This window comes from Bufo gargarizans, chromosome 2, assembly GCF_014858855.1.
Source record: "Bufo gargarizans isolate SCDJY-AF-19 chromosome 2, ASM1485885v1, whole genome shotgun sequence".
Classification (NCBI taxonomy): Eukaryota; Metazoa; Chordata; class Amphibia; order Anura; family Bufonidae; genus Bufo; species Bufo gargarizans.
The window spans coordinates 57047376-57070533 of NC_058081.1; the positions used below are offsets into that span (position 1 = coordinate 57047376).

The 23158-nt window shown below is 40.2% G+C and overlaps 10 non-coding genes across 10 annotated transcripts; all 10 read left to right on the forward strand.

Moving 5' to 3' along the window:
* Positions 1–3431: 3431 nt before the first annotated feature.
* LOC122929783 lies at positions 3432–3573 on the forward strand. The gene has a single exon (XR_006388010.1). It is a non-coding gene; the product is annotated as a U4 spliceosomal RNA (small nuclear RNA).
* Positions 3574–4328: 755 nt separating this feature from the next.
* Positions 4329–4401, forward strand: TRNAK-UUU. The gene has a single exon. It is a non-coding gene; the product is annotated as a tRNA-Lys (tRNA).
* A 9119-nt stretch (positions 4402–13520) lies between these two features.
* Positions 13521–13661, forward strand: LOC122929769. The gene has a single exon (XR_006387998.1). It is a non-coding gene; the product is annotated as a U4 spliceosomal RNA (small nuclear RNA).
* Positions 13662–14415: 754 nt separating this feature from the next.
* Positions 14416–14488, forward strand: TRNAK-UUU. The gene has a single exon. It is a non-coding gene; the product is annotated as a tRNA-Lys (tRNA).
* Positions 14489–15242: 754 nt separating this feature from the next.
* Positions 15243–15385, forward strand: LOC122929777. Its single transcript, XR_006388005.1, has one exon. It is a non-coding gene; the product is annotated as a U4 spliceosomal RNA (small nuclear RNA).
* A 754-nt stretch (positions 15386–16139) lies between these two features.
* TRNAK-UUU lies at positions 16140–16212 on the forward strand. Its single transcript has one exon. It is a non-coding gene; the product is annotated as a tRNA-Lys (tRNA).
* A 232-nt stretch (positions 16213–16444) lies between these two features.
* On the forward strand, positions 16445–16578 carry LOC122929781. The gene has a single exon (XR_006388008.1). It is a non-coding gene; the product is annotated as a U4 spliceosomal RNA (small nuclear RNA).
* A 754-nt stretch (positions 16579–17332) lies between these two features.
* Positions 17333–17405, forward strand: TRNAK-UUU. Its single transcript has one exon. It is a non-coding gene; the product is annotated as a tRNA-Lys (tRNA).
* A 232-nt stretch (positions 17406–17637) lies between these two features.
* On the forward strand, positions 17638–17771 carry LOC122929785. The gene has a single exon (XR_006388011.1). It is a non-coding gene; the product is annotated as a U4 spliceosomal RNA (small nuclear RNA).
* Positions 17772–18525: 754 nt separating this feature from the next.
* On the forward strand, positions 18526–18598 carry TRNAK-UUU. Its single transcript has one exon. It is a non-coding gene; the product is annotated as a tRNA-Lys (tRNA).
* Positions 18599–23158: the final 4560 nt, after the last annotated feature.

Sequence of the window (23158 nt, forward strand, 5' to 3'; positions counted from 1 at the left end):
AGTGTCAGGAGGGCAGCAGTATTTGATTTTTTGGAGGATGTGCAAGCTGATATTATATGTTTACAGGAATGTGCAATAAGATCATGTCCTCATGAGAGTGAATGGAAGAAAGGACAGTCCTTCTGGTCAACTGGTTTGGATAATAAAAGTGAAGGAGTTGGTATTTTAATTAGAAGTAGTCATGTTGTTGTTTTAGACTGTAAAATTGTTTTACCTGGGCGTTTTATGATTTTAAACTTGGAGTTTTTAGGACAGAGGATCCGTGTTTTCAACATATATGCTCCTGCTGAGAAACAAGCACGGTTGCCTTTTTTTGAGACTCTAAAGTTTTATTTGCCTGGCAGAGATTTTACAGTGGTAGCTGGTGATTTTAATTGCATTAGATCTGTCAAAGATAGAGAAGGCGTTGTTGAAGCTAGGGTGGACGGTTCCTCAACTGTGCTAAATGATATAATACAAGATTTGCATTACACTGATGTGGGGCTGATGGTGGACACTGAGGAAAAATTCACATATTTTGCAGATAGTGGGCGCTGCAAATCTCGTTTAGATTATGTGTTGGTGTCAGAAGGTGTTAAAGCTTCTCGTTGTTCTCTAATGATGACTTCCTTTTCCGATCATAAGATTGTTTGTGCTGAAATCAGTATTAATGAATCCATCATCTTTGGCAAAGGAATTTGGAAATTAAATGTTGAACTGTTGAAGGATGAGGACGTATTAATGGGTTTTAAGCAAGTTTTTGATTCCTGTGTGTACTGTCAGCCAGATTTTAAGAGTTTGCTTGTATGGTGGGATTGGGCAAAAGAAGAGTTTGCTAAATATTTTAAGAGGGTTGGTTTTAGGAAGGCACAGGAAAAAAACAGGAAGGATGCTGTTCTTGTATCCAAGCTGGAAGCATTATATAAATTTAGACAGATAGGATTAGAAGTGGATCAAGAAATTTTGCAGATTAAAGAAGAAATAAAGGCAAATCTTAAAAATAGAGGGAAGAATATAGTGTATCAGGCAAAAATACAGCATATGGAAGAAAATGAACAGTGTTCCCGATATTTTTTTAAAAAGTGTTTTAGACCCAAAGGTTGTTTTCAGTCTGTTTTAACATCAACAGGTGAAGCAACCGGATCTGATATGGTGAATGAGATTACCGGCTTTTATAAAAATCTTTTTAGTAATGAAAGTAAAGCTAGCAAAAAAGAAATAGATGACTATTGTATGATTCTAGAAAATAATATCCCTGATGAGAAGATTTGTGTTTTAAATAATGAGGTGCAGGAGGAGGAGGTCAAAAGAGCTGTGGAGAAGATGGCAAGAGGGAAAACTCCAGGCTCGGACGGCCTCCCCGCTGAGTTTTATAAGGTGTGCTGGGATTTTATTGGTAAGGAGGTAATTCGGGTTGTGCAATATGTTTTTAACACAGGTATTTTATCAAATTCTATGAAGAAAGGTGTTATTACGTTGGTGCATAAGAAGGGGGATAAAAGAGATATAAAAAACTGGCGCCCGATATCCTTGTTAAATAGTGATTACAAAATTGTTACCAAAATCATAGCGGATAGGTTGTCAGAAATGATTGGCTTGATGGTAGGGGAGTATCAGATCTGTGCAGTACCGGGTAGGAGGATTTCTGATAATTTGATGCTTTTAAGGGATATTGTGTATCATACAAATGTTAATAATGGGGTTTTATTGGCTGAATCTATTGATTTTGAGAAGGCATACGACAAGGTTTCTCATAGGTTCATGTTTGCGGCACTTGCACGCTTGGGGATTCCTGAGAAGTTGTTGCTAATTATAAAGGGGCTTTACCAAGGTGTTACCAGTCAGATTTTGATTAATGGTCATGTTGGGGAGAATATTAGGATATTATCTGGTGTGAGGCAGGGATGCCCGCTGTCTCCAATACTTTTTATTTGCATTATGGAAGCCCTACTGAAAAATGTGCAGAGGGACAAGTGTGTGGATGGTTTTCTGATCCCTGGTAGCAATGGAGGAACTGTGAAGTCCCTGGGCTACATGGATGATGTGGTCTTTATTTGTAGTTCACAAGCAGATTTAAATAGGGTTAATTTGCATACAAGAATATTTTGTTGTATAGCAGGGATGTCAATTAATTGGAGCAAAACTCAGCTATGTAATTTTGGTAGGAAGGTGGATGTGGAGGTGGAAGGTGTGATCCAAAAGAATGAACTGAAAGTACTGGGGATTGTTTTTAGTAAAGATCTTAAAGGAGAGAGTTGTTTCAAAGAATTGGAAAAAAAAGTGGATATGAAGATAAATTTTTGGAAATTGAGAAATTTGTCGCTGAAAGGGAAGATTTTAATTATAAAGACTGTGATTCTCCCGTTACTACTGTATACAGCAGTGATCTTTCCACCTACACAGTTATGGACTAAAAGGATGACAAGAAAGCTTTTTGTGTTTTTTTGGGGATCAAACATTGAGAAAGTGAAGAGGACAATTGTAATGAGCAGTAGCAGAATGGGAGGATATGATTTTCCGAACATTGACTTATTTCTAAAAATGCATTATTTTTTAAATGTTTTTAAGACTTTTAAGCGCTCTTTTAGAACGTCTCAAATGTGCAGATATTTAGCAGGATGGCTTTTTATCAAGTGGGGCTGGTGTGAAAAGGATTTGAGGAGACCAATGTCATTTGTACTGCCTTCCTTCTATGTGGTCCTCAAGTTCTTTAATGATCAGTATGAACTAAGCTCTTTGGGTAACCCTGAGAAAGATAAAATTATGCAACATTTCAAAAGTAAAGAGGTTTTATGTGATGTGCCATTCTGTAATATCGTACAAGCAAGTAAGACGTGGAAACTTTTTAATGTTTTTGGTCTAACAAATAGACAAAGAGACATTGTTTGGTTGTCATTACATGGCCGTCTCCCAACCAGAGCATTGTTATATGGGAGAGGGATTCCAGTGACAGATAAATGTCCAAGAGTGGGTTGTGGAGGAATTGAGGACATTCAGCATGTTTTTTGGAGCTGTCCTTTTGCCAGACAATGTTTTAAGATGTTAGAAAGAATTTTTATAGCGCTTTTAGGTCTTTCCAATTTTTCGTTTGAATGTGTTTTAGTTGGTCAAGATCTCAAAACCCCAAAAGACTCACGTATTTATTGGATTATTTTTAGTATTTTTAAAGAAGTTTTATGGGATATGAGAAATCTTCTAGTTTTTAAGCATTTGTCTCTTTCTCCTGAAGATTGCAGAAGTATTTTTTTATCAAGATTGTTTACAGTTTATCTGGTTGACAAGAAAAGAAATGGAGAAGATAAAGCAGAGGATATTTGGAAGATTACGCAATGGAAAAGACTTCTTTGAGGTATCTTGACTAACAGTTTTTGGTTTAGGAATTTCCCGATGATGTTTTTTAAGGCCTCGATTATGTGATTCATTTTGCTTGAAATGATGTGTGATTATCGAGAGTCTTTGAACTGAGGAAAAAAAAAAAAAAAAATAAAAAAATCCGAGGCGTGATTATTGCTAGTTGAAAACTTTTCCCAATACCCCGCCATGATGACTTGAAATACAGTCAGCATTGGCAATTTTTGATAGTCTCTGAGGAGACTGGATTATGCTGTGAAAACTAGAGAACTTGCTTGAGAAGCCTACCTAAGTAATTTATGCCTGTCATTGTGTATGACTACTTTATGGTATTTTTGTCCATTTGGGTGTTGAATTTCCCGTTGCATTGTTATAGGCATCCCAACGTCTCTACCAACTATACTATCAGCGCGTTAAATGGTTATAAGGGTGCACTCACAGGTGGCATCTTTAGACTCCGGGTTTTGCCCTCAGATCTGCCAAGAACTTGCTTGCTGATAGGGTGTCATGGCCAGAGAGGGTGATTACAAGCTCAAAAGTTCACGTACATCCAGCTTAGTAATTTGCCTTAGAAAGCGACGTCGTCTATATATCGTCTCCGTGACTTCAACAGCAGATTGATACAGGTTTTACTGAGCTATAATTACCTGCTTTTTACAAAACTTCATAAGATCTGGAAAAAGTGGTGCTGGAGGGCTAGAACCACTATGCTGCCCAACAAGTTTCCGACAGGTCAGTCACAGTTTGTATATCAAACTGGGGGCAGTGTTCTGTTCTAGATCTCGAACCCCTATTTGTAATTGACATGCTCCTCAGCTGATTTCCTGGTGCTATCACCAGAAAGTCACTGGTAATGTAATCCCCTAATACATATGTGAAAGTTCCCTTTATAATTCTAGGAAGCAGGTACTAGTGCATGGTATGGTAAAAGGTGGAACTATAAAAAGAAGGGAAACGCAGTCGGTCAGAAAGTTATGACTTCAATCACACTGCAGAGAGCCTGGATAGCTCAGTCGGTAGAGCATCAGACTTTTAATCTGAGGGTCCAGGGTTCAAGTCCCTGTTCGGGCATTAGCTTTTAAGATAAGAAATCAAACACGTTAAACAAAACTCCAACACGTTATTGCCATGTGTTAAATATCGTCCAGCATTTCTTAATTTTGTAAGAGATGCTTCAGAAGGAGCCAACAAAATATGGAGAGTTCTTGATGAAAGATAAAAGTTAAAAGGGTTTAATTCGCATAAAAAGAAACAGTTACAAAGTTTAGGAAGAGAAAAATATAAAGTACAGCAGAAGAATCTTAAAAGATAACAAGCAAGCAATAAACCAAAATGAGTGAAGAAAAAGTGATTCCCTTAAAGTAACGTGTATGTGTGAATGTGTGTGTGTGCAGAGAGCAACCGGTGTCTTGTCAAAGAATGCTCCCCCAATGTCATGAGACAAAGCCTTTTTATAGGTTGACTCTCCATAGAGTTATATTGTATCCTAAATTTACCATTATAACAGACATATATGGTTAACAAGTAAAACCCCTTACATCATGGTTTTCTAAGTTTCCTTATTTGTAAAGCTAATAATGATATGCTGAGTTAGGAGGATTCCTAACCTTTCCAAATACTATTGTCGTCTCAAGAACTGTCAAAATTGTCACGTCACACAAGTGCTGACCTTTCATGGTCCTTAAAATACCCTATCCTACTAAAAAGTGTTAATATGTTATTTTACATTTCCCCCTGATTATGATTTTAAATCTAATTTTTCAATCATAACCTTCTAATTTAACGCAATTATTCACCATTCGTATCACATTCATATCACATTCATTCATTGACTATGTTATAGCACTTGGTTGATTGATCAATTTTTGGTTCAGTATTCAATATAGAATTGGAATACTGAGTTCTTTTTAACATTTCTTTTAAAATGTTGTCTCCCTTATAAATTTCTTCCTTTATATTCCTATATGTTTTCCTAATCTTATACATAATAAAAATTTGATAGATAACACACAAAAATATCACAATAAATATAATAATAATAGGATGGGACAAAGTATTCCCAACTGCTGTTTGTGCAGAAGATTTTGTCCACATATTTACAGATTTCTTAAATTTTCCCCACCAAGATGTTCCAGACATAGTATTCCATTCATGTTCTATTTCTGATAATTGTCCTTGATGATGATTAAATGCAATTTCAGCTTCTTTTACTTGTTCATTTAATATTTTAAAAAAAAACTTTATCCTTTTTAATTTCTTCTGTCCACTTATCCCAAGGAAATTTATCAATTTCAGTGAGATTAAATTGTATTGGAAGAGTTTTCAATTGATTTGTATTTATGGAAGAAATATTAAGTCTTCCTAACTTCATAGAAATAGCTCTCAAATCTCCTTCCAAACAATATAGACCTCTTGTCAAATTCTCGTAATGTATACATGAAGAAAAGAATGCTATGACCTTTTCTTTCTCAGACATCACTTGTACACAAACTTTGTTTAAACCAACTTGAGTTACCAAATCATGAATTGAGTATACATTCTCAATCCGTGCATGGCAAGAAGTTTGATTATGGAAACAAGAATGATAAATCGCCTTATCTTGCTCCGGTAAACAGATTATTTTAGAAACAAAGTGTAGACATGAAGAAAGATCCAATTGTTCTATATGAGAACCATCATATGCAAATTCAGTATATTGCAATTGATAATAAATCAACTGTGTTTCACTCACAGGAATTCCTAAAACAATTATTGGAACGACCATTTGTTCTCTTCCAGTTACTGGAATCAATGAGGTCGCTGTGCATGTGTTCTCATTACATCCTAACCACTTATTTACCCATAAATCTATATGTCTCATACTGTCTCAAATTTTCCACCCAATCTTCATCAAATTTTCCTGTTATGGAAAAATTTATGAATCCATTATTTTTACATAATTCTGGGTTTGAAACCAAATTTCCTCTCAAGATTTTCCCATTTTTCCAAATGATATCTTATCATTTGTGAGGTCTCCAGACCATGTAGCTGACTCATTTCCTTTTATCACGATACTCCAATATAATCCATCTATCGATGTACACTACCATGTACCTGTTCTATTGTTATGTGTGAATGTTCCTTGTAATTGAGTGAACTTTGTTTTAGGTCCTGCTGTTGCATGTAATGTAATGTGTGTATCATGTCTGAAGTGTACTTCAATACAACAGTTAACACCATAACCCATGCAAAGACTTCCGGAAATGTCTCTGGAGTTATCTTGAATTTGTTCTTCCAGAAAATCCTCAAGATGAAATCCTCTTCTCCTTCGTGCAAGGATTGAAGTCTCTGTATCATGGTCACTCTTTTTATCATGAAAGAATTCTGCGAATGTAGTTGTGAACATCATCATCAACAATGACATTCTCATCATGAAACTGTTTTTCTGAAGACATCTTTTTTCGTTGTAGAATGCATATTCCATGAAGAATTTCATTCCCTAATGAAGAAAAGCAGTATCATTATTTTGGTACATACAATTTACATTGATCAACATGTACCCACAATTTATGTTGTCTGCGAGTATTCTTTAAAGCATTCGGTGCTCTTTGAACCAAAATCATTACTTGTCCCATAGTATCAATGATTTCAAAGGGACCTTCCCAATTACTTTCCCAAGTTCCACTCTTCCTGAAGGTCTTAATCATTACAAAAGCACCTTTCACAAATTTAGAAGAGTGTGGTGGTATCATGCGTTGCATTTTGGATGCAGCATATGGAAGAATTGTACTTAAATTCTCTTGTAATAACTGTAACCACCTGGACCTTGCTACTGCATCTTTTTGAGGAGTAGACAAGAATGGTTCGTTTGGGAAAATTAATGGCATTATTCTTCCCGTCATCAATTCAAATGGAGTATATTGTGTCGTAGAGGAAACAGTTCCTCTTATACTCATTAGTACAAAGGGTACTGCATCAACCCATGTATTCCCTTTGTCTAATAACATTTTTGCAATCCTTGTCTTAATTGTTCTGTTCATTCTTTCCACAATGCCTTCAGATTGTGGGTGATATGATACATGGAACTGTTGTTTTACGCCTAGAATAGCACAAACTGTTTGCATGATTTTACCTGTAAAATGACTTCCTCTGTCAGATGTAATCATTCTTGGGATCCCCCAAGTACAAAACACATGATTCACCAATGCCCTTGCTGTAGACAGAGCATCATCCTTCCTGACAGGTAAGATCTCTACCCATTTTGAAAATACATCTACCACCACTAATGCATACCTCAGTCCATGTTTACCTGAAGGTAGAGGACCTATGTAGTCTATCTGTAATGTAGACCAAGGACCATCTGCAGGTGCAATTCGTAAAAGTGGAGGCTTTTGTCCTTTAGGTCGCGGGTTGACTTGAGCACAAATGAGACATGACTGAACAACATCTTGGACAGTCTTCTCCATTTTGTCCCAGTAAAATTTCTCTTTGAGAATTCCTAACAATTTTTCCTGACCCAAATGACCTAAACTCTCATGATTGTATTTGGTGAATTCAATCTGTAAGTGTTTTGGGACAACAGGACGCAATTCCCCCTTACAGTCATGACACAAAACCCCGTTTTCACAAACAAAGGGAGGTTTTGGATCAACCTGAGAAGTAGCAATGGATGAATCCTTTGCTTGTTCTTCTGCAAAAGAAGGCAAATGCGTGTCTGTTTTCCTAACTGGTAAGGCTTTCAAAGATTCAGTTTCTCCCTCCAACTTTCCTGTCTTAGCTGCTTCCTTAGCCAATGCATCTACTGTATTGTTTCCAATAACTAGCTCATGTTTGCCTTTTTTATGTGCGGGAACTTTGACTATAACATACCCATTTGGATTTTTAGTAGCTAACTTGAATACTTCCTTGAGTGTATCACTATGAACCAGGACCTTGTTAGAGGAATCTACAAAACCTCTCTTCTCCCACACTGGTAAATAGTCTGTCAGTGATCTCACGACATATGAGCTGTCACTATAAATAACCAAGGGACTCTTGTTTTCTTTCTCATCAATTGTCAGTACTGTCTTGACAGCTTCTAACTCTGCTCTCTGAGCTGAATAGTGTCCTGGTAGCCTATGCTGTACAGAATAACCCCTCTCAGGATACCAGAGAGCATAACCTGAATAGTATTTTCCCTCTGACCAAAATCTGGAGCCGTCTACGAACACTGGTTCATCAACGTTCTCTGCATCTCTTCTAAAAAGAGATGAATTTGGTTCACAAAATGTCTCTAAGCATTCAGGCACTTTCCCTTCATACTGCATTAATTGAGGAAGTACATACTTGGCTTTGTGATCAATCTCAATTTGCTTTGATGATAAAGACAACAACCAATGTGCAAATCTTTGATGTGACACACCCGGGATGTTTTTCTCAAGGAGAAGTTTTAATGTGGAGTGAGGAGTCTGCAGAATGATTTTGTTAAATCCAACTATGTGTTCTATTGCCTTGACAGCAAAATGAACACCCACCAAATGTTTTGCACAAGTTTCAAACCCTTTTTCCACAGGTGTGAGAAGCTTGGAGAAATAGCCCAAAATCCGCCATTCTCCCCCTTGCAACTGCAAGAGTACAGCTGACACAGCCGTGTCTGAGGTATGAACCTGCAAAGCAAACAGTGCCAGAGGCATAACCGTTGATAATGCTGGAGAGGTTTGCATATTTCGCTTTAAAAGTTCAAATGCCTTCTGTTGTTCCTCTTCCCATGGTCCAAAAGAGTCATCATCATTATTTTTCAAGAGATCATAAAGAGGCTTAGCTTTTTCTGCAAACCCTTCTATGAATTCTCTGGAAAAGTTTACCAGACCCAAGAAATGTCTTAGAGCCTTGTGTGATGTTGGAATGGGAAGAAAAGCAATAGCTTCAATCCTTTCTTGAAGAGGCTGTCTCTTTCCTGGACTGATTAACACTCCAAGATATCTCACTTTATTCCGTAATAATTTGACTTTTTGGGTATTCAATTTCAAACCTGCTTCATGCAACAATGAAAACAATTCTGCTAAGAGAGATAAATGCAACTCCCTATCCTCAGTGGCTAAAAGAATATCATCAACATATTGCAACAGACAATCGGGTCTTGAAAATTTGGACAATACTTTTGCAACTGCCTGATGAAATATGCTAGGTGATAAATGCGCTCCTTGAGGCAATCTGCAAAATACATATTGCTCATCCATATAAGAAAATGCAAACTTGTATTGACAACTTTTTGCTAGAGGAATGCTAAAAAAAACATTACTGATGTCTAAAACAGAGAAAAACTTTGCCTTAGCATTCAGTCGTGCCATCATGTCATGAGTATTTGCAACAATGGGTGCCACATTTGGGGTATACTTATTCAGCAGTCTTAGGGCCAATAACATTCGGTATGAACCATCAGGCTTCACGGTACACCACAAAGGATTGTTCGTTACTGAATTAGCTTTTCTAATGACACCCTGATCAAGCAGTTCCTGTATGATTTTAGACATGGGACCAATTGATTCAGGTGGCAATTTGTACTGCTTTTGGGGAGGAGGATCTCTCCCCTCCACATTCACTAGTACTTCTCTCATTGTGCCCACATCATTTCTGAATTGTGCCCACAAAGAAGGAGTACATTGTACAATTCCTTTTAAAACTTCATCATCACCAGTGTCTGGCCACAAATGTTCTGAAGAAACAACTTCAGTTAAGCAAACAGTCCCAACATGACTGTATTCAGTGGGATCAATGACTACAGGTTTAGATCCATCAACATCTTTCCAGATCACCTTATTCCCTAAGTCAATGACCCAACCCCATTTCTTCATGATGTCAGTTCCTATGATGTTTTCAGAGTTAGTACTATGCCAAATGTCAATTTTAGTTTTCAGATAGCCAGGAATTTCCAAACCCACATTCTGAGCTAAAATCGCTTTAGTACCGTTCTTTCCACTAAAACCTACAATTGTACAAACAGGTGCATTTGGTGTTAGAGGTAAATTCTGATTAGTCATGCTTAATTGAGCTCCTGTGTCAATGAGAAATGTCACCTCTTTGCCCTGTAAAGATCCCTTTACAAAAGGTCTCCCACACTCATCTAATGAAACTGGAGCTACTAGTTCCAAAGGACGAGAGGTCAGAGTTCGTCCTAGTCATGGGGAAGGTAACAAACCAGTTGTCTCCTCAATCTTATCACCATAGGATTTCCCCTTGTACATTGTGTTATTTAATGTTAATTCTCTAATTTGTCGTATTAGAGGTGCATACAGTGACTGTGACTGTGACTGATACTGCTCTGGAGAAGGAGCTGTTGGCACAAAACCATTTTGTTTCCCTGAATTTTGTGTCTCACTAATGAATTTCCTACATTGCCATTTTAAATGTCCTATTTTCCCACAATGATAACAAGTAACTTGTCCTCTGTGAAATGACACCTTTCCTTTCTGATTGGAATATTCTCCTTTCATGGGACGGTTTGATTTAAGATGACTTGAATTAGTTACCTGTTTTTCAACCTTTTTTTGGACAGCAATAACTTTGGCCTTTACACTACTTTGTTTCATCGATCTCCTAATTTGATCAATAAATGTCGCTGCCTCTTGTAAACTAAGCTTTCCTAATGCTAACTCCCTGGAGACTGGATCAAGGTATTTAAATCGTTTCACAAATGACTTTATCATTGAGGTGGGTTCAGAATCATCCTCAATTTCCATGACCATTCTATAAGCCTGTTCAAATTTTATTAAGAATGAAAATGGATCATCCTGTAAAGTTGGCTTTAACATGTCAAGGATTTCAAATGTAGGAGTAGATTCTCCAGTAGTAAATAAAAGTAGTTGCCTCAATCGATCTGCTGGGGAACTATGTATTATTTCTCGTTCATCATTTGTTCTTGGTGTGGTCTCTAATCTCCTTGCCATATGTGAGGGAATCCATACTTTAAATACTTTATTTTACTGTTCATTATTTAGGTTAAACTTATCAGTATTAGATTCAAAGATATCAGCATTGTGAAATGCATCCATCTTATCATTATAAGTTGGGATATCTTTAGTAATTTTCATTAACTGATCATGTATTTTTAAATTTAGTTTGGCTGCCCTATCATGTAATTTCCTCCTCTTGACTTCCTCAGCCTCTATGTCTTCATCTACATCAGCTGGACTAGTGTCTGGAAGGTAGGACGCACCCGTATCTTTGCCACTTTTTGTAAGAACAGAAACTGTTTTCATACTATGGTGTAATTTTGATATTAGTTGTGTCCTAGTTTCCATCTGATCTTCCAGATCTTCTACGTGTTGTGCCAAAATGTGACAATTTAGACAATCATTAAAATCAACCACCTCTAAATGTTCCTGTGTGTCAGTATTATGTGTATCCTTATTATTCACACATATACTATGTGTCTGATTCTGTGGCTGCCTGTCTTCAATAACTAATGCATTGAATATTTTGACCATATGTAACACATTTCTAAGTTTCTTCTGTAATTTATCTATACATAACAACTTTTTATCAATTCTTTTGTTCTCCTCTTCACATTGACTATATAAACTTGCCCATAGTTGTGCATTAGTATGGCTACTTACAACTCTAAACTCTAATTTACTTTTATCAGAATAAGAATCAAGAAATTCCATTACTTACTCAGGTACAATGTCCTCGATGTCCTCTTCACGTCTTGTTTCACAGTCTATGGAAAGATCCCTGTGTAGTTTCTTCACAGGCCTCCGTCTGTAATAAGTCTGGGAAGTGACACTTTGAACACGTGCAACAGATGTATGGCTCACTCCTTCTTGTATAAGTTCGTTTTTGTTGATTTCCTGAAGCTTGTAATAATAATTACTTAGTAGACCCTCCTGTTCAAGCAGAAGGAAAATCGGAGAAAAAAATCCGATCGCTGGCTCGCCATTTGTTAAATATCGTCCAGCATTTCTTAATTTTGTAAGATGCTTCAGAAGGAGCCAACAAAATATGGAGAGTTCTTGATGAAAGATAAAAGTTAAAAGGGTTTAATTCGCATAAAAAGAAACAGTTACAAAGTTTAGGAAGAGAAAAATATAAAGTACAGCAGAAGAATCTTAAAAGATAACAAGCAAGCAATAAACAAAAATGAGTGAAGAAAAAGTGATTCCCTTAAAGTAACGTGTATGTGTGAATGTGTGTGTGTGCAGAGAGCAACCGGTGTCTTGTCAAAGAATGCTCCCCCAATGTCATGAGACAAAGCCTTTTTATAGGTTGACTCTCCATAGAGTTATATTGTATCCTAAATTTACCATTATAACAGACATATATGGTTAACAAGTAAAACCCCTTACATCATGGTTTTCTAAGTTTCCTTATTTGTAAAGCTAATAATGATATGCTGAGTTAGGAGGATTCCTAACCTTTCCAAATACTATTGTCGTCTCAAGAACTGTCAAAATTGACACGTCACACAAGTGCTGACCTTTCATGGTCCTTAAAATACCCTATCCTACTAAAAAGTGTTATTTTGTTATTTTACACCATGAAAGTTAGGTATATGAGGCAAAGGATCAAAAGTGATGAGAAAAATGAAGACTGCGAAAGTGACTAGGAAACTAGGTTGCATCGACCCACTCGGAGTACACCACAAAATCTAATTTAGGAGCTAAATACTTGCCCCTTTGACCATTTTTCTTATGGGATTATTTACAAAGAACCGATTACATCTTACAGATGATATGTCCAATGATAACAATGGAGATTAATGTTTTAGATAGATAGAGGGTGGTGGGCCTAACCTGACTTAGGCAGTGGTGTCGCTAGAAGTAGGTACCACTGGCTCCCCAGGGAACGGCGACATTTAACTGTATCCATATCTACACTTTTTAGGGGCCGTTATGTATGTGGCGCTATTACTGTCAGGGGCACTATTTCCTTCTCATAATTAGTTTTGGCCACACTATGTGTGGCACTACCCACATAGTGTGGTTCTAGTATTTTCAGGAAGGCTATCTAGGGAAACTACTGACACAGAGCTAAAGTGGACAAAAGAGTCAGTGTTTTATGTCAATCTTCAGCTCCCTATAGCCCGGGGCAACAGCCCACCCACAATGTATGCATGAACTATTAGCATATCCATTCCCAGAATTCCTAGCTCTGCATTTACTGACTGCTGGGTGTCTCCACAGGTTTAATCACTACACTGTGTTATCTCTTCTATGCCTCACTAGTAGAATGTCAGCTTTGCGCAGTGGCAGTATCATAGCCCATGAGGTTTATCCGAGGCGTGATTATTGCTAGTTGAAAACTTTTCCCAATACCCCGCCATGATGACTTGAAATACAGTCAGCATTGGCAATTTTTGATAGTCTCTGAGGAGACTGGATTATGCTGTGAAAACTAGAGAACTTGCTTGAGAAGCCTACCTAAGTAATTTATGTCTGTCATTGTGTATGACTACTATATGGTATTTTTGTCCATTTGGGTGTTGAATTTCCCGTTGCATTGTTATAGGCATCCCAACGTCTCTACCAACTATACTATCAGCGCGTTAAATAGTTATAAGGGTGCACTCACAGGTGGCATCTTTAGACTCCCGGTTTTTCCCTCAGATCTGCAAAGAACTTGCTGCTGATAGGGTGTCATGGCCAGAGAGGATGATTACAAGCTCAAAAGTTCACGTACATCCAGCTTAGTAATTTGCCTTAGAAAGCAACGTCGTCTATATATCGTCTCCGTGACTTCAACAGCAGATTGATACAGGTTTTACTGAGCTATAATTACCTGCTTTTTAGAAAACTTCATAAGATCTGGAAAAAGTGGTGCTGGAGGGCTAGAACCACTATGCTGCCCAACAAGTTTCCGACAGGTCAGTCACAGTTTGTATATCAAACTGGGGGCAGTGTTCTGTTCCAGATCTCGAACCCCTATTTGTAATTGACATGCTCCTCAGCTGATTTCCTGGTGCTATCACCAGAAAGTCACTGGTAATGTAATCCCCTAATACATATGTGAAAGTTCCCTTTATAATTCTAGGAAGCAGGTACTAGTGCATGGTATGGTAAAAGGTGGAACTATAAAAAGAAGGGAAACGCAGTCGGTCAGAAAGTTATGACTTCAATCACACTGCAGAGAGCCTGGATAGCTCAGTCGGTAGAGCATCAGACTTTTAATCTGAGGGTCCAGGGTTCAAGTCCCTGTTCGGGCGTTAGCTTTTAGGATAAGAAATCAAACACGTTAAACAAAACTCCAACACGTTATTGCCATGAAAGTTAGGTATATGAGGCAAAGGATCAAAAGTGATGAGAAAAATGAAGACTGCGAAAGTGACTAGGAAACTAGGTTGCATCGACCCACTCGGAGTACACCACAAAATCTAATTTAGGAGCTAAATACTTGCCCCTTTGACCATTTTTCTTATGGGATTATTTACAAAGAACCGATTACATCTTACAGATGATATGTACAATGATAACAATGGAGATTAATGTTTTAGATAGATAGAGGGTGGTGGGCCTAACCTGACTTAGGCAGTGGTGTCGCTAGAAGTAGGTACCACTGGCTCCCCAGGGAACGGCAACATTTAACTGTATCCATATCTACACTTTTTAGGGGCCGTTATGTATGTGGCGCTATTACTGTCAGGGGCACTATTTCCTTCTCATAATTAGTTTTGGCCACACTATGTGTGGCACTACCCACATAGTGTGGTTCTAGTATTTTCAGGAAGGCTATCTAGGGAAACTACTGACACAGAGCTAAAGTGGACAAAAGAGTCAGTGTTTTATGTCAATCTTCAGCTCCCTATAGCCCGGGGCAACAGCCCACCCACAATGTATGCATGAACTATTAACATATCCATTCCCAGAATTCCCAGCTCTGCATTTACTGACTGCTGGGTGTCTCCACAGGTTTAAACACTACACTGTGTTATCTCTTCTTTGCCTCACTAGTAGAATGCCAGCTTTGCGCAGTGGCAGTATCATAGCCCATGAGGTTTATCCGAGGCATGATTATTGCTAGTTGAAAACTTTTCCCAATAACCCCCGAAATGATGACTTGAAATACAGTCAGCATTGGCAATTTTAGATAGTCTCTGAGGAGACTGGATTATGCTGTGAAAACTAGAGAACTTGCTTGAGAAGCCTTCCTAAGTAATTTATGCCTGTCATTATGTATGACTACTTTATGGTATTTTTGTCCATTTGGGTGTTGAATTTCCCGTTGCATTGTTATAGGCATCCCAACGTCTCTACCAACTATACTATCAGCGCGTTAAATGGTTATAAGGGTGCACTCACAGGTGGCATCTTTAGACTCCGGGTTTTGCCCTCAGATCTGCCAAGAACTTGCTGCTGATAGGGTGTCATGGCCAGAGAGGGTGATTACAAGCTCAAAAGTTCACGTAAATCCAGCTTAGTAATTTGCCTTAGAAAGCGACGTCGTCTATATATCGTCTCCGTGACTTCAACAGCAGATTGATACAGGTTTTACTGAGCTATAGTTACCTGCTTTTTACAAAACTTCATAAGATCTGGAAAAAGTGGTGCTGGAGGGCTAGAACCACTATGCTGCCCAACAAGTTTCCGACAGGTCAGTCACAGTTTGTATATCAAACTGGGGGCAGTGTTCTGTTCTAGATCTCGAACCCCTATTTGTAATTGACATGCTCCTCAGCTGATTTCCTGGTGCTATCACCAGAAAGTCACTGGTAATGTAATCCCCTAATACATATGTGAAAGTTCCCTTTATAATTCTAGGAAGCAGGTACTAGTGCATGGTATGGTAAAAGGTGGAACTATAAAAAGAAGGGAAACGCAGTCGGTCCGAAAGTTATGACTTCAATCACACTGCAGAGAGCCTGGATAGCTCAGTCGGTAGAGCATCAGACTTTTAATCTGAGGGTCCAGGGTTCAAGTCCCTGTTCGGGCGTTAGCTTTTAGGATAAGAAATCAAACACGTTAAACAAAACTCCAACACGTTATTGCCATGAAAGTTAGGTATATGAGGCAAAGGATCAAAAGTGATGAGAAAAATGAAGACTGCGAAAGTGACTAGGAAACTAGGTTGCATCGACCCACTCGGAGTACACCACAAAAGCAAATTTAGGAGCTAAATACTTGCCCCTTTGACCATTTTTCTTACAGATGATATGTACAATGATAACAATGGAGATTAATGTTTTAGATAGGTTTATCCGAGGCGTGATTATTGCTAGTTGAAAACTTTTCCCAATACCCCGCCATGATGACTTGAAATACAGTCAGCATTGGCAATTTTTGATAGTCTCTGAGGAGACTGGATTATGCTGTGAAAACTAGAGAACTTGCTTGAGAAGCCTACCTAAGTAATTTATGCCTGTCATTGTGTATGACTACTTTATGGTATTTTTGTCCATTTGGGTGTTGAATTTCCCGTTGCATTGTTATAGGCATCCCAACGTCTCTACCAACTATACCATCAGCGCGTTAAATGGTTATAAGGGTGCACTCACAGGTGGCATCTTTAGACTCTGGGTTTTGCCCTCAGATCTGCCAAGAACTTGCTGCTGATAGGGTGTCATGGCCAGAGAGGGTTATTACAAGCTCAAAAGTTCACGTACATCCAGCTTAGTAATTTGCCTTAGAAAGCGACGTCGTCTATATATCGTCTCCGTGACTTCAACAGCAGATTGATACAGGTTTTACTGAGCTATAATTACCTGCTTTTTACAAAACTTCATAAGATCTGGAAAAAGTGGTGCTAGAGGGCTAGAACCACTATGCTGCCCAACAAGTTTCCGACAGGTCAGTCACAGTTTGTATATCAAACTGGGGGCAGTGTTCTGTTCTAGATCTCGAACCCCTATTTGTAATTGACATGCTCCTCAGCTGATTTCCTGGTGCTATCACCAGAAAGTCACTGGTAATGTAATCCCCTAATACATATGTGAAAGTTCCCTTTATAATTCTAGGAAGCAGGTACTAGTGCATGGTATGGTAAAAGGTGGAACTATAAAAAGAAGGGAAACGCAGTCGGTCAGAAAGTTATGACTTCAATCACACTGCAGAGAGCCTGGATAGCTCAGTCGGTAGAGCATCAGACTTTTAATCTGAGGGTCCAGGGTTCAAGTCCCTGTTCGGGCGTTAGCTTTTAGGATAAGAAATCAAACACGTTAAACAAAACTCCAAAACGTTATTGCCATGAAAGTTAGGTATATGAGGCAAAGGATAAAAAGTGATGAGAAAAATGAAGACTGCGAAAGTGACTAGGAAACTAGGTTGCATCGACCCACTCGGAGTACACCACAAAAGCAAATTTAGGAGCTAAATACTTGCCCCATTGACCATTTTTCTTACAGATGATATGTACAATGATAACAATGGAGATTAATGTTTTAGATAGGTTTGTCCGAGGCGTGATTATTGCTAGTTGAAAACTTTTCCCAATACCCCGCCATGATGACTTGAAATACAGTCAGCATTGGCAATTTTTGATAGTCTCTGAGGAGACTGGATTATGCTGTGAAAACTAGAGAACTTGCTTGAGAAGCCTACCTAAGTAATTTATGCCTGTCATTGTGTATGACTACTTTATGGTATTTTTGTCCATTTGGGTGTTGAATTTCCCGTTGCATTGTTATAGGCATCCCAACGTCTCTACCAACTATACTATCAGCGCGTTAAATGGTTATAAGGGTGCACTCACAGGTGGCATCTTTAGACTCCGGGTTTTGCCCTCAGATCTGCCAAGAACTTGCTGCTGATAGGGTGTCATGGCCAGAGAGGGTGATTACAAGCTCAAAAGTTCACGTACATCCAGCTTAGTAATTTGCCTTAGAAAGCGACGTCGTCTATATATCGTCTCCGTGACTTCAACAGCAGATTGATACAGGTTTTACTGAGCTATAATTACCTGCTTTTTACAAAACTTCATAAGATCTGGAAAAAGTGGTGCTGGAGGGCTAGAACCACTATGCTGCCCAACAAGTTTCTGACAGGTCAGTCACAGTTTGTATATCAAACTGGGGGCAGTGTTCTGTTCTAGATCTCGAACCCCTATTTGTAATTGACATGCTCCTCAGCTGATTTCCTGGTGCTATCACCAGAAAGTCACTGGTAATGTAATCCCCTAATACATATGTGAAAGTTCCCTTTATAATTCTAGGAAGCAGGTACTAGTGCATGGTATGGTAAAAGGTGGAACTATAAAAAGAAGGGAAACGCAGTCGGTCAGAAAGTTATGACTTCAATCACACTACAGAGAGCCTGGATAGCTCAGTCGGTAGAGCATCAGACTTTTAATCTGAGGGTCCAGGGTTCAAGTCCCTGTTCGGGCGTTAGCTTTTAGGATAAGAAATCAAACACGTTAAACAAAACTCCAACATGTTATTGCCATGAAAGTTAGGTATATGAGGCAAAGGATCAAAAGTGATGAGAAAAATGGGGGGGCCGAGCTGAATGGCTGTGTGAAGCAGGAGCTCCGTTTGAAAAGTGCCCTTACAGCTTGGATTTCTGCCTGAATAGGTCCGGAATGGTGAAAATCGGAGGCTCTAAAGCAGGGGAACCTGTCATTCAGCCGAAATCGTCCACTTCGAGCGGTGACATGGATAAATTTATAAAAAAGGCTGCTGCCACCTACGCTAGCAGGGAGGTCAAGATGGCGCCGGCGTCTCCACATGCGGCCGGCCGAAAACAGGGAGAGCCTTCTCATGGAGCGCAGGGAGGTGAGAACGAATCTGACTCCCTCCCGATATCCCGCTCTTACCTCAGAGACACTCTGACCACCTCCCTTGCGATGGCGTTAGAGCCCATAAGCCCCGACATAGGTACGATTAAGCAGGACATCCGCCACATTGGTCGCAGGGTTGAGGCCCTAGAAGACACGCAAATTGTCCTGTTAGACCACCAAGCGGCTGTTACACAAAAATTACAAGCAGTCCAGCTAAACTTGAATTCGCTATATAACGCGATAGAAGACCAGGAAAACAGAGGTCGCCGCAATAACCTCCGCTTTAGAGGGATACCAGAAACGGTCGCCCAGGGGGACATCCCCACTACTATAGTGCAGATATGCCTTAACATACTGGGTCCCGATTCGGTACATGAGGTTCTTTTAGAGAGAGCTCACAGAGCCCTGAAGCCCAAGCCAGCACCTACAGCGCCACCCAGAGATGTCATTGTTAAATTTCTGAGCTATCCAGTAAAAGAAGCGGTGATGTCAAAAGCCAGAGGTATGCGGTCAATCGTGTGGGACGACAATGAAGTCCTAGTTTTTCAAGATCTGGCTCAATCTACGCTCAGGAAACGGAGAGCTCTCAAACCACTGACGGATTGGCTCAGGAGGAACAACACCATGTACAGATGGACCTTTCCCTTTGGACTTTCGTTTGTCTATGAAGGACGCAGGATGACCATCTCCTCTCATCTGGACTTAGACCCAGTTTATGAACACCTGAATATTGCCCCTCTGGATATACAGGACTGGGATCCAGTACAAGAGCTAAGCGGCCTACCTGTCCTCCCACCTGTTGAATTGTGGGATAAACAACACACGCCTAAGCAGCAAAAATCCAGAAGAGGCAACCTGAAAACGACCCCAAGAAGACTTCCTATGGGAGAGTGAAATCACTGATGTTTATGGTATCATGTATGTTCTCTGGCTCTCCTCTCTCTGAAATATTTCCCTAACACCTTCGCCAGTTCCACCTTATCCTATTCCTTCCCCCTCTTCCTGCCTCTATCACATATCATATACACCCCTGCTGGTCTATATGGACCTTTCTCATGTATTAAAGGGATTCTGTCACCTCCCCTCAGCCAAAAAACGATTTCAAAGCAGCAATGAAGCACAGCTTACCTGGATTAGGCTGTGCTCTTTTATCTTGAAATCCGTCCAGCAGTTACTGCAAAAAACGACTTTGATCGATATGTAAATGTGTCCTGAAGGTGCCCAGAGGGGCGTTTTTTTCTTCTTAGTGAGCCCAGTACCGCCCCTCTTTCAGTGCCTTGCCCGCATTCCTTGTACTTTCTAACCGCCGCCTCCAGCCTGCCACAGCCTCCCCTCCCTCTCCTCCCCCTCCCTCACGCCGAACGAAGTCTCGCACAGGTGCAGTACCCACTGAGGGATGCGCCTGTGCGATCATCAGGAGACTGAGGGCGGCAGCTTCATCTTCGTCACTGGGCATGCGCCGAGCCCATTGACGTCCGATGTTAGCTCTTTCCCTCAGTCAGCCTGGTAGGAAGCGCAGAGGATTGCCGATCGGCTGCTGCACCCTGCGCTTTCTCCAGTCTGCCTGCCACAGTGAAGACGGCCAGCGATTTCTTTCCCCACCCTCCCTTCAGGAAAGAAATAAGTATTTGTTTTTGCTCAGTGAAAATGTATAAATTCAGTAAAGCTTTACTTAATATAATAATACCTAATTCGCCCCAACAAATACTTATTTCTTTCCTGAAGGGAGGGTGGGGAAAGAAATCGCTGGCCGTCTTCACTGTGGCAGGCAGACTGGAGAAAGCGCAGGGTGCAGCAGCCGATCGGCAATCCTCTGCGCATCCTACCAGGCTGACTGAGGGAAAGAGCTAACATCGGACGTCACTGGGCTCGGCGCATGCCCAGTGACGAAGATGAAGCTGCCGCCCTCAGTCTCCTGATGATCGCACAGGCGCAGCCCTCAGTGGGTACTGCGCCTGTGCGAGACTTCGTTCGGCGTGAGGGAGGGGGAGGAGAGGGAGGGGAGGCTGTGGCAGGCTGGGGGCGGCGGTTAGAAAGTACAAGGAAGGCGGGCTGGGCACTGAAAGAGGGGCGGTACTGGGCTCACTAAGAAGAAAAAAACGCCCCTCTGGGCACCTTCAGGACACATTTACATATCGATCAAAGTCGTTTTTTGCAGTAACTGCTGGACGGATTTCAAGATAAAAGAGCACAGCCTAATCCAGGTAAGCTGTGCTGCATGGCTGCTTTTAAATCGTTTTTTGGCTGAGGGGAGGTGACAGAATCCCTTTAAGGGCACTGAAACAGTTCCTTGATTTTCCCCCTAAACATACTTTCTTGCTTTCCAACTACCCATTTTCCACTCACGGTCCTTCCGGGAGTACTCCATAACGTGTATGTTAGTTTCCTTTTTGCATACATTTTGGTTTTTATTTTCCACCACCTGACCAATATGCTGGATGTAAAGCATATGAGATGGTGGTACTGTTATTGTTTCATGTTCATTTTTGTTTTCAATATGAGTAGATGTCCTGCTGTCTTTACCTTGGTGATGTATCTTTTGGGGTCTACAGATGAAGGGGTGGTCAATGTATTCTGGGGGGCACGTCTATCCCCCTGGTCCCTAGCTTTCCCAATTTTGATAGTGGAACTAGCAGCTTCATTAATACGGAAGGGAGATGGCGGACTTGACTGTAGTTTCATATAATGTGAAGGGCTTTAATGCGCCCTCCAAAAGATGCCAGATCCTCTCATTCCTCAAAAAAAAAAGATTGCTCCATTCTGATGCTGCAGGAGACGCACTTTAAATTTAATCATTACCCGAACCTATCCCACTCCAGGTTTCCGGTGTGGTTCCACTGTGGCTCAAATTCCTCAGCCTCCAGGGGAGTCAGCGTGGGCCTCAGGGGGGACGTGCCTTTTCAGTTGAGCTCCCATATACTAGACCCAGATGGCCGCTACATCCTAATCAAGGGCTTTATTGCTAATCAAATGTACACGCTTATCAATGTTTATGCCCCAAACATTAACCAACAGAACTGGTTTAAAAGCCTCATCCCAATTATCGATTCCTTTAAAGAAGGCGTTACTATAATGGGCGGAGACTTTAACCTAAGCCTAGACCCTTTGATGGATTCAACCTCCCAGAGATCAGCCCTTTCCCACAAGGCTTTAGTGTCCATCAGAAAACAGTTCCACAATCTAGATCTTATGGATGTTTGGAGATCCCTGAATCCAGAGACTAAAGATTATTCCTTTTTCTCACATGTCCATGGGACTTATCATAGAATAGACCACATCATGATATCTAGGGAACACATTCACCTCTGCCCTAAAGCTTGGATTGATTCTATCCACTTATCTGACCATTCCCCCGTGATGGCTATCATATCCACTCCTCAAATGGCCCCCAAAACCTTCAACTGGAGGCTTAATGAGCAATTGTTATCCTCAAAAGAGCAGATTTTGGATATACAGAAATCTATGGAGGAATTCTTTACTTTAAACGCCCTCCCAGAAACCTCCCCACACGTAGTTTGGGACACACATAAAGCCTATGTGAGAGGCCAGTTCATCAGGGCTGGCTCCATACTTAAAAAGAAAAGGAAAGCACATATGGATCTTCTCTTGTTAGAGATCCGCAAACTGGAAACCCTTCACAAGAAATCTCTCCAAGACTCCCAGTTGTCTAGGCTTAGTGAACTGAGAGCAGAATTGAAGAACTACCTCAACACACAATCAGCCAAGTTTTATTTGCACTCCCAATTTAAATTTTTTGCACACGGCGACAAAACATCTAAATTCATGATGAACAGGATTAGGAAGAAAAGAGCCCTTAATTACATAAATAAAATCACCAAAACAGACGGAGGCCAAGCCATATCGACTAAGGAGATTGCACAACAATTTCAAGAATATTATGAAGCCTTATATAATATCCCACAAACAGATTGTGACGTAGACCCCCTATCACCCTCTCATCCAATTAAAAAATTCTTGGACCAAATCCCTCTTCCTCAACTAGATGACCTTCAAAGGGAACAGTTGAACGCCCCTTTCGCCATGGAAGAATTACTTTCCACTATTAAAAGCCTCCCTAAGAATAAAGCACCTGGTCCTGATGGCCTCCCTGCCATCTACTACCGTATCTTTGGTAAAACTTTATCCCCCCACTTATTAAAAATATGTA